The sequence below is a fragment of the Polyodon spathula genome, chromosome 47 (genome assembly GCF_017654505.1).
Source record: "Polyodon spathula isolate WHYD16114869_AA chromosome 47, ASM1765450v1, whole genome shotgun sequence".
NCBI lineage: Eukaryota > Metazoa > Chordata > Actinopteri > Acipenseriformes > Polyodontidae > Polyodon > Polyodon spathula.
Window position 1 is genome coordinate 2,250,664 of NC_054580.1, and position 9,881 is coordinate 2,260,544.

General features: G+C 48.2%; 1 protein-coding gene and 1 long non-coding RNA gene across 2 annotated transcripts in view; one reads left to right on the forward strand and one right to left on the reverse strand.

The window, feature by feature from the left end:
• The window catches only part of atg2a (autophagy related 2A), a 180,815-nt gene that overhangs the window by 78,047 nt on the left and 92,887 nt on the right, over positions 1–9,881 (reverse strand). The gene's annotated exons all lie outside the window — the stretch shown is intronic.
• LOC121306325 overlaps positions 6,491–9,881 on the forward strand; it is a 5,362-nt gene continuing 1,971 nt past the window's right edge. Inside the window, exons 1-2 of the long non-coding RNA XR_005948197.1 lie at positions 6,491–6,673; positions 7,431–7,583. This is a non-coding gene — a long non-coding RNA (uncharacterized LOC121306325). The remainder of the gene's footprint in view (positions 6,674–7,430; positions 7,584–9,881) is intronic.

Sequence of the window (9,881 nt, forward strand, 5' to 3'; positions counted from 1 at the left end):
CACTGAGCAAGCACTGGAGCCCAAACACAGCGTCTCTCACTAATAACACTGAGCAAGCACTGGAGCCCAAACACAGCGTCTCTCACTAATAACACTGAGCAAGCACTGGAGCCCAAACACAGCGTCTCTCACTAATAACACTGAGCAAGCACTGGAGCCCAGACACAGCGTCTCTCACTAATAACACTGAGCAAGCACTGGAGCCCAGACACAGCGTCTCTCACTAATAACACTGAGCAAGCACTGGAGCCCAAACACAGCGTCTCTCACTAATAACACTGAGCAAGCACTGGAGCCCAAACACAGCGTCTCTCACTAATAACACTGAGCAAGCACTGGAGCCCAAACACAGCGTCTCTCACTAATAACACTGAGCAAGCACTGGAGCCCAAACACAGCGTCTCTCACTAATAACACTGAGCAAGCACTGGAGCAAGCACTGGAGCCCAAACACAGCGTCTCTCACTAATAACACTGAGCAAGCACTGGAGCCCAAACACAGCGTCTCTCACTAATAACACTGAGCAAGCACTGGAGCCCAAACACAGCGTCTCTCACTAATAACACTGAGCAAGCACTGGAGCCCAAACACAGCGTCTCTCACTAATAACACTGAGCAAGCACTGGAGCCCAAACACAGCGTCTCTCACTAATAACACTGAGCAAGCACTGGAGCCCAAACACAGCGTCTCTCACTAATAACACTGAGCAAGCACTGGAGCCCAAACACAGCGTCTCTCACTAATAACACTGAGCAAGCACTGGAGCCCAAACACAGCGTCTCTCACTAATAACACTGAGCAAGCACTGGAGCCCAAACACAGCGTCTCTCACTAATAACACTGAGCAAGCACTGGAGCCCAAACACAGCGTCTCTCACTAATAACACTGAGCAAGCACTGGAGCCCAAACACAGCGTCTCTCACTAATAACACTGAGCAAGCACTGGAGCCCAAACACAGCGTCTCTCACTAATAACACTGAGCAAGCACTGGAGCCCAAACACAGCGTCTCTCACTAATAACACTGAGCAAACACTGGAGCCCAAACACAGCGTCTCTCACTAATAACACTGAGCAAGCACTGGAGCCCAAACACAGCGTCTCTCACTAATAACACTGAGCAAGCACTGGAGCCCAAACACAGCGTCTCTCACTAATAACACTGAGCAAGCACTGGAGCCCAAACACAGCGTCTCTCACTAATAACACTGAGCAAGCACTGGAGCCCAAACACAGCGTCTCTCACTAATAACACTGAGCAAGCACTGGAGCCCAAACACAGCGTCTCTCACTAATAACACTGAGCAAGCACTGGAGCCCAAACACAGCGTCTCTCACTAATAACACTGAGCAAGCACTGGAGCCCAAACACAGCGTCTCTCACTAATAACACTGAGCAAGCACTGGAGCCCAAACACAGAGGGGAGAGGGAGCCAGTAAGGGAGAGAGCGGGAGAGGGAGAGAGAGGGAGAGCGGGAGAGAGAGGGAGAGAGAGGGGAGAGGGAGCCAGTAAGGGAGAGCGAGAGAGCGGTGGAGAGAGTTTTTTAAATATTCATTTCCTTGATGAAGCTCTAATTAAACAATGCTGACTACATTATTACTTCATTACTTTTTTTTTTATTGCTGGCCTGACCGGCTGACTCGATCCCGGGGGGAATGTTCTGAAGCGATTGCAGGAGAGCCAATCATAGCGGAGCAGAGAGAACGCGCCAATCACACACACACACTGACACACACACACACACACACTGACACACACACACACTGAGACACGCACTGAGACATGCACACACTGAGTTATTATTGAAGCATTGTAAAGCACAGGTCTGGTAAAGCACAGGGAAGCATTGTAAAGCACAGAGAGGTCTGGTAAAGCATAGGGAAGCATTGTAAAGCACAGAGACGTCTGGTAAAGCACAGGGAAGCATTGTAAAGCACAGAGAGGTCTGGTAAAGCATAGGGAAGCATTGTAAAGCACAGAGAGGTCTGGTAAAGCATAGGGAAGCATTGTAAAGCACAGGTCTGGTAAAGCACAGGGAAGCATTGTAAAGCACAGAGAGGTCTGGTAAAGCATAGGGAAGCATTGTAAAGCACAGAGAGGTCTGGTAAAGCATAGGGAAGCATTGTAAAGCACAGAGACGTCTGGTAAAGCACAGGGAAGCATTGTAAAGCACAGAGAGGTCTGGTAAAGCATAGGGAAGCATTGTAAAGCACAGAGAGGTCTGGTAAAGCATAGGGAAGCATTGTAAAGCACAGAGAGGTCTGGTAAAGCATAGGGAAGCATTGTAAAGCACAGAGAGGGCTGGTAAAGCATAGGGAAGCATTGTAAAGCACAGAAAGGTGCGGTAAAGCATAGTGAAAGCAGGTGACAGGCAGTAAGCGCTTGTCCAGGACTCCAGATCTGAAGCGCTCTGCTATTGACTCGTCTCACACAATACATTCAGATCATTATCTGCTGCTAAAGCCCGGCTGCTTTCAATGCAACAATAAAACCTCAGATGAGCCGATCGACCGCAAAAAACACTGATTTAAAATCCATTCTCTCACCTCTTATTAGCTTTATTAACAGGAGCGCTGGCCCCTCCCTTTAAAGGAGCGCTGACCATCTTTAAAATCCATTCTCTCACCTCTTATTAGCTTTATTAACAGGATCGCTGACCCCTCCCTTTAAAGGAGCGCTGACCATCTTTAAAATCCATTCTCTCACCTCTTATCACCTTTATTAACAGGAGCGCTGGCTCCACCCTTTAAAGGGTTGCTAAGCGAGGCTTCTTGGTTTCCTGCAGTGGGGGGTAATGGTCTGTCTGAAGAGTTTTGGGTGGTTCTGTCTCTGCCAGCACAAGATTGCCTATTTATTTATAATCAGAGAGGATCAGCATCTTTACTGCGCCAGTGAACACAGCCCTGCTGTACTGAGAGAGAGAGGGAGTGTGTGTGTGTGTATCAGTGTTGCCTGTGCTTTACCAGACCTCTCTGTGCTTTACAATGCCTCCCTATGCTTTACCAGACCTCTCTGTGCTTTACAATGCTTCCCTGTGCTTTACCAGACCTCTCTGTGCTTTACAATGCTTCCCTATGCTTTACCAGACCATGGGAATGATTCACCTGCTTCCCTGCTTTAACAATAGCACACCTGTGACTTTACAATGATTCCCTGTGCTTTACAGACCTCTCTGTGCTTTACAATGCTTTATGCTTTACCAGACCTCTCTGTGCTTTACAATGCTTCCCTATGCTTTACCAGACCTCTCTGTGCTTTACAATGCTTCCCTATGCTTTACCAGACCATGGGAATGATTCACCTGCCATAGCACTGTCAATAGCACACCATGTGACTGATTCACTCATTCAGAGTCTGGCTCACAGTGGTCTCTCTCTCTCTCTCTCTCTCTCTCTCTCTCTCTCTCTCTCTCTCTCTCTTCTAATGTTAGAGCAGGATGAGGGTCACAACTCGAGACGACGAGGGAGAGAGGGAGGAAGGTGATCTTAAAGGGGAGCACTCTCCCCTCTCCAGGCCCCCACTCTCCTCTCCCTTCCCTCTCTCTCCCCTCCGTCTTCAGGGAGAGACAGAGAGAGAGAGAGAGAGAGAGAGAGAGCAGAGAGAGAGAGAGAGAGACAGGCAGAGGGAGAGAGAGAGAGACAGGCAGAGGGAGAGAGAGAGAGGCAGAGGGAGAGAGAGGGAGAGAGGAAGGGAGAGACAGAGAGAGAGAGAGAGACAGGCAGAGGGAGAGAGAGAGGCGGCGGGAGAGGTGTTTTGACACTACACTCAAGCATATTTTAATAATAGAATAAGGTAATAAAAACAAGCTAATAAAGCCCTCAGCACTCCAGCGCTTTTCTCCTCTGCTTTGCGCTCCTGTCTGCTGTTGCTCCTGTCCAGGTGACTTTCTCATTTGACTAGTAACAGCAGTGAAGAGTGGAGCCCCCTGAACATCTCTTACAGGACAAGAGTACACACGCGCTGAGACACACTGAGCTGGGCTGGGCTGTCGTTTCTCTGACACAGTAATTAATTAGCGATTAGCAAACCTGCCAGCCAGACTCCCAGCCATTCACTAAAGAGGAGAGAGAGAGAGAGAGAGAGAGAGAGAGAGAGAGGAGAGAGAGAGAGAGAGAGAGAGAGAGAGAAAGAGAGAGGGAGAGAGAGAGGGAGAGAGAGAGAGACGGAGGAGAGAGAGAGAGAGAGAAGGCAGAGGGGAGGGAGGGCAGAGCGCTCTCTCTCAGCTTAAGACCTCTCCGTCTCTCCCCCGGCTTACCAGGGATCTGTATAGACTCGGATACTCGTATCCGTTCTCTGACGGAGATAGTATGGCGAGACAGGCAGAGGGAGAGAGAGAGGCGGCGGGAGAGGTGTTTTGACACTACACTCAAGCATATTTTAATAATAGAATAAGGTAATAAAAACAAGCTAATAAAGCCCTCAGCACTCCAGTGCTTTTCTCCTCTGCTTTGCGCTCCTGTCTGCTGTTGCTCCTGTCCAGGTGACTTTCTCATTTGACTAGTAACAGCAGTGAAGAGTGGAGCCCCCTGAACATCTCTTACAGGACAAGAGTACACACGCGCTGAGACACACTGAGCTGGGCTGGGCTGTCGTTTCTCTGACACAGTAATTAATTAGCGATTAGCAAACCTGCCAGCCAGACTCCCAGCCATTCACTAAAGAGGAGAGAGAGAGAGAGAGAGAGAGAGAGAGAGAGAGAGAGAGAGAGAGGAGAGAGAGAGAGAGAGAGAGAGAGAGAGAGAGAGAGGAGAGAGGAAGAGAGAGACTCTCTAATGGGAATGTAGACTTGGTCCTAATCCTTCTATCTATATTGAAACCCGACCCCCCCCCCCAGGACGCCACCACAGACAGACAGACAGACACAGAAGGACACACAGACATGCAGACAGACAGACAGGGTTAAATCACAGGCCTATTTGTTTCAAATCCATTCTCTCCCCTCTTGTTAGGTTGAAGAAAGATTAACAGAGTCTCTCTAAGTAGAGTCTGGGTTTGGTGTGAAAGATGCTGTGTTTTCAGCAGTGATTCTGTCACCTCTAACACTTTCTCATTGTCACCTTTCTCTCCTACAGCGGAATGAAAATGTGTTCAACTGAAGAGCTGGACAAATAGAACAGGCCTGCCTGTCTGTGTGTCTGTCTGTCTGTGTGTCTCTCTGTCTACCTGCCTGCCTGTCTGTCTGTGTGTCTGCCTGCCTGTCTGTGTGTCTGTCTGTCTGTGTGTCTCTCTGACTGTGAACAGACACACAGACAGGACAGACGGTGTGTCAAGAGAAACAGATGTACTGCATGTCTGTGACGGTTGTCGGACGGACTCTCAGACACACCAGAGAGGACTGCCTGGACTGTACGGACTAGACACGACCACCCCAGTCACGTGGGAGACAGACGACAGATGACCTGTCTGTGTGTCTCTATGTCTACATGGGCATGGCATGTCTGTGTGTCGACAAGACCACACCAGCGTTGACAGATGGTGTCAGACGGACAGCACACAGACAGGACAGACCAAAGAGTGACAGACAGACACACAGACAGACAGAACACACTGTCTCTGTCTGTCTGTGTGTCTGTCTGTCTGCCTGCCTGTCTGTCTGTCTGTCTGCGTGTCTCTGTCACAGTGTCTGTCTGTCTGTGTGTCTCTCTGTCTGCCTGCCTGTCTGTCTGTCTGTCTGTCTGTCTGTGTGTCTGTCTGTCTGTCTGTGTGTCTGCCTGTCTGTGTGTCTGTCTGTCTGTGTGTCTGTCTGTCTGTCTGTCTGTCTGCCTGTCTGTCTCTGCTGCACTGACTGTGGGTTTGTCTGTATGTGTGTCAGTCTGCCTGTCACAGACAGGACGGACAGAGTGACGGATCTGTCAGCACAGAGACACCAGACAGACAGACACACAGACAGGACTGTACACAGGAACACAGACTGCAGCTGTGACTGAAGGATAGACACGACACAAGACGAGCCAACACACAGACAGACAGACAGAGACTCAAAGACTGTCGGGACATGTGTGTCTGCCTGTGTGTCTGTCTGTGTGTCTGTCTGTCTGTCTGTCTGTCTCTCTGCCTGTGTGTCTGTGTGTCTGTCTGTGAGTCTGCCTGTCTGTCTGTTGAGATTTCTATTGTGAGGCTCCAGGGGGTCACTTCTTCCCCTCAGCATTTCTTCACCTGCTTGGTGTCGTGACAGAGGATCAGCAGGGTCCTGAACAGGAAGGAGGAGGATTCTCTGATTCTCTGGCAGATGAGCCGAGCAACAGAAAAATAATATAAATACCCCCCCAACGAGGCAGCAAGATAAAGACTGGGGTGGAGAGAGGAGGGAGGAACGCTTGAGATCAAAACAGAAGAAAAACACGAGAGAGCGACAGAGTGGAACGAAGCAGGAGGAGGAGAGGAGGAGGAGGAGGGCGAGAGAGAGGACCCCCCCCCCCCCCCCCACAGCTGTGTCTCGTGAGAGACGGGTCCCGCATCCTGACTTTGCTGATCCCTCTCCGAGGACCCCCCCACACACACACACTCACACATCTGAGAGAACCAACAAAACAAAGAGGGAGTTTTCTTCCAGTTCATGATTTAAAACACGGACACGGACTCACTGGCTGAGCGGAGCGGACCAGCACTGGGAGGCACTAGGAGGCACTGCTTATCCTGTCCTTAATTGTGACAACTAGCAAAGTTTGAGGTGAGTGTGCAGTGATGATGTCTCAGTGTGTGTTTCTCTCTCTCTCTGTGTCTCAGTGTCTGTGTTTCTCAATCCCTCTCTCTCTCTGCCTCAGTGTGTGTCTCCCTCCCTCTCTTTGTGTCTCTCCCTCCCTCTCTCTGTGTCTCTCTCCCTCCCTCTATCTGTGTCTCTCCCTCCCTCTCTCAGTGAGAAAGAGAACTCACATGATTGTCGCAAGTTTAAGCAGATGTACAAATCTAGAAATGCAAATCCCTCTCCATCTCTCTCTCCATTTCTCTCTCATGCTGTATTTAATCCTAGGAAAAAAAAAACTAAATTCATCTCCCTTTTCATTTCCCTTCTCTCCTCTCCCTCCCTCTCTTTCTTTCTCTCTCTCTCCTATCTCTGTCTCTGTCTCTCTCTCTCTCTCTCCCCCTCGCTCTCTCTGCTTCTCAAAAGGTCCTGTTTCGCTTGCCTGGTTAAACATTTTCCCCCTGAGGAGAGAGACAGAGGGAGAGACAGAAGGGGAGAGAGGGAGGGAGGGAGGGAGAGAAGAAGGGGAGGGGAGGAGACACATTCTAAGCTGTGAAACAGGCAAAGCATCTCATCTGAATAAAAGAGACAGAGAGGAGGGAGGGAGGAGACGGCGAGAGAGAGGAGGGAGGGAGGAGACGGAGAGAGAGAGGAGGGAGTCACACAGAAAGAGAGACAAGAGACACTGTGATCCGAGGAGCAGATCTGTGGTTTTGTGCTTGTATGTTTTCACTGTGTGTTGCAGCTGTCCTCGTTTCTCTCGGCTCCCTCGAGGAATCTCCAGCAGTACTGAACGCAGCCTCGTCCATGTGAACATCAAACCATCAAACCAGCAAACCAGCAAACCAGCAGCTCTGAACACAGGCTGGGACTGACTCACGAGGGTCCGACTGCCAGGGTTTGATTCTTATTATACTTTACCAGACCTCTCTGTGCTTTACAATGCTTCCCTATGCTTTACCAGACCTCTCTGTGCTTTACAATGCTTCCCTATGCTTTACCAGACCTCTCTGTGCTTTACAATGCTTCCCTGTGCTTTACCAGGCCTCTCTGTGCTTTCTCTGAAGCTCCTTAGCTTGGCTGGATTTTAACTGTAGCGTTTGTTATGATTTGCATTTTCAAAATAAATACCCACAGGTGGTTTTGCTCCCTCCTCCCCTCTCAGTTCAACTCAAATCATACAAGTCTTTATCAGCACAGCTAGTCAACCAAGGGTCACCCAACACAATGCAGCACATGGACAGAAACATTTATCAATGCATTGACGCTGAAGACACTGAGAGAGACTTCTAGTGGAGACGCTTGTATTAAATTGACACTGAAGACACTGAGAGAGACTTCTAGTGGAGACGCTTGTATTGTAACTGAGACTGTCAATGAGAGAGACTTCTAGTGGAAACGTTTGCCATTGAATTGACACTGAAGACACTTAGAGAGACTTCTAGTGGAAACGTTTGCCATTGAATTGACAAGATGCTGAGAGAGACTTCTAGTGGAGACGCTTGTATTGAATTGACACTGAAGACACTGAGAGAGACTTCTAGTGGAGACGCTTGTATTGAATTGACACTGAAGACACTGAGAGAGACTTCTAGTGGAAACGCTTGCCATTGAATTGACACTGAAGCCACTGAGAGAGACTTCTAGTGGAAACGCTTTGTATTGAATTGACACTGAAGACACTGAGAAAGACTTCTAGTGGAAACGCTTGTCATTGAATTTACACTGAAGACACTGAGAAAGACTTCTAGTGGACGATCAGTTTGGTTCCAGTGGGTGTGTACGTCGTGTACTCTGTCTTTGGATCAATAAGTTACGAACTGACGCTGAAGACACTGAGAGTGATAAAGACTTCTAGTGGAAACGCTTGTATTGAATTGACACTGAAGACACTGAGAAAGACTTCTAGTGGAAACGCTTGTATTGAATTGACACTGAAGACACTGAGAAAGACTTCTAGTGGAGACGCTTGTATTGAATTGACGCTGAAGACACTGAGAGAGACTTCTAGTGGAAACATTTGTCATTGAATTCACACTGAAGACACTGAGAAAGACTTCTAGTGGAAACGCTTGTATTGAATTGACACTGAAGACACTGAGAGAGACTTCTAGTGGAGACGCTTGTATTGAATTGACACTGAAGACACTGAGAAAGACTTCTAGTGGAAACGCTTGTCATTGAATTCACACTGAAGACACTGAGAGAGACTTCTAGTGGAAACGCTTGTATTGAATTGACACTGAAGACACTGAGAAAGACTTCTAGTGGAGACGCTTGTATTGAATTGACACTGAAGACACTGAGAGAGACTTCTAGTGGAAACGCTTGCCATTGAATTGACACTGAAGACACTGAGAAAGACTTCTAGTGGAGACGCTTGTATTGAATTGACACTGAAGACACTGAGAAAGACTTCTAGTGGAAACGCTTGCCATTGAATTGACACTGAAGACACTGAGAAAGACTTCTAGTGGAGACGCTTGTATTGAATTGACACTGAAGACACTGAGAGAGACTTCTAGTGGAGACGCTTGTATTGAATTGACACTGAAGACACTGAGAAAGACTTCTAGTGGAAACGCTTGTATTGAATTGACACTGAAGACACTGAGAAAGACTTCTAGTGGAAACGTTTGCCATTGAATTGACACTGAAGACACTGAGAAAGACTTCTAGTGGAAACGCTTGTATTGAATTGACACTGAAGACACTGAGAAAGACTTCTAGTGGAGACGCTTGTATTGAATTGACACTGAAGACACTGAGAAAGACTTCTAGTGGAGACGCTTGCCATTGAATTGACACTGAAGACACTGAGAGACTTCTAGTGGAAACATTTGTCACTTGAATTGAAGACACTGAGAGAGACTTCTAGTGGAGACGCTTGTATTGAATTGCACTGAAGACGCTGAGAAAGGCTTCCAGGGTAAAGGTTTGCCTCAGGGCTCATGGAGTTTCTTCCAGTGCTTCTGTATTCAGAGCTGTCGAGGGCTCACTAGCTGTGCGGGTGATAAATCGCCTCCGTCTCTCTTTGCTTTTCTCTCTCTGTTTTGTTGAGCCCAGGATCTCAGTCAGGTTGATGTAAATTAAGAGTATTTTTCAGATTCGCATCACAGCTATTCACAGTCATGCAAACAGGCAGTTTCCTCCAGGCTCCTCCTCTCCTCCCACAGCACATTTGTTTAGATATTTG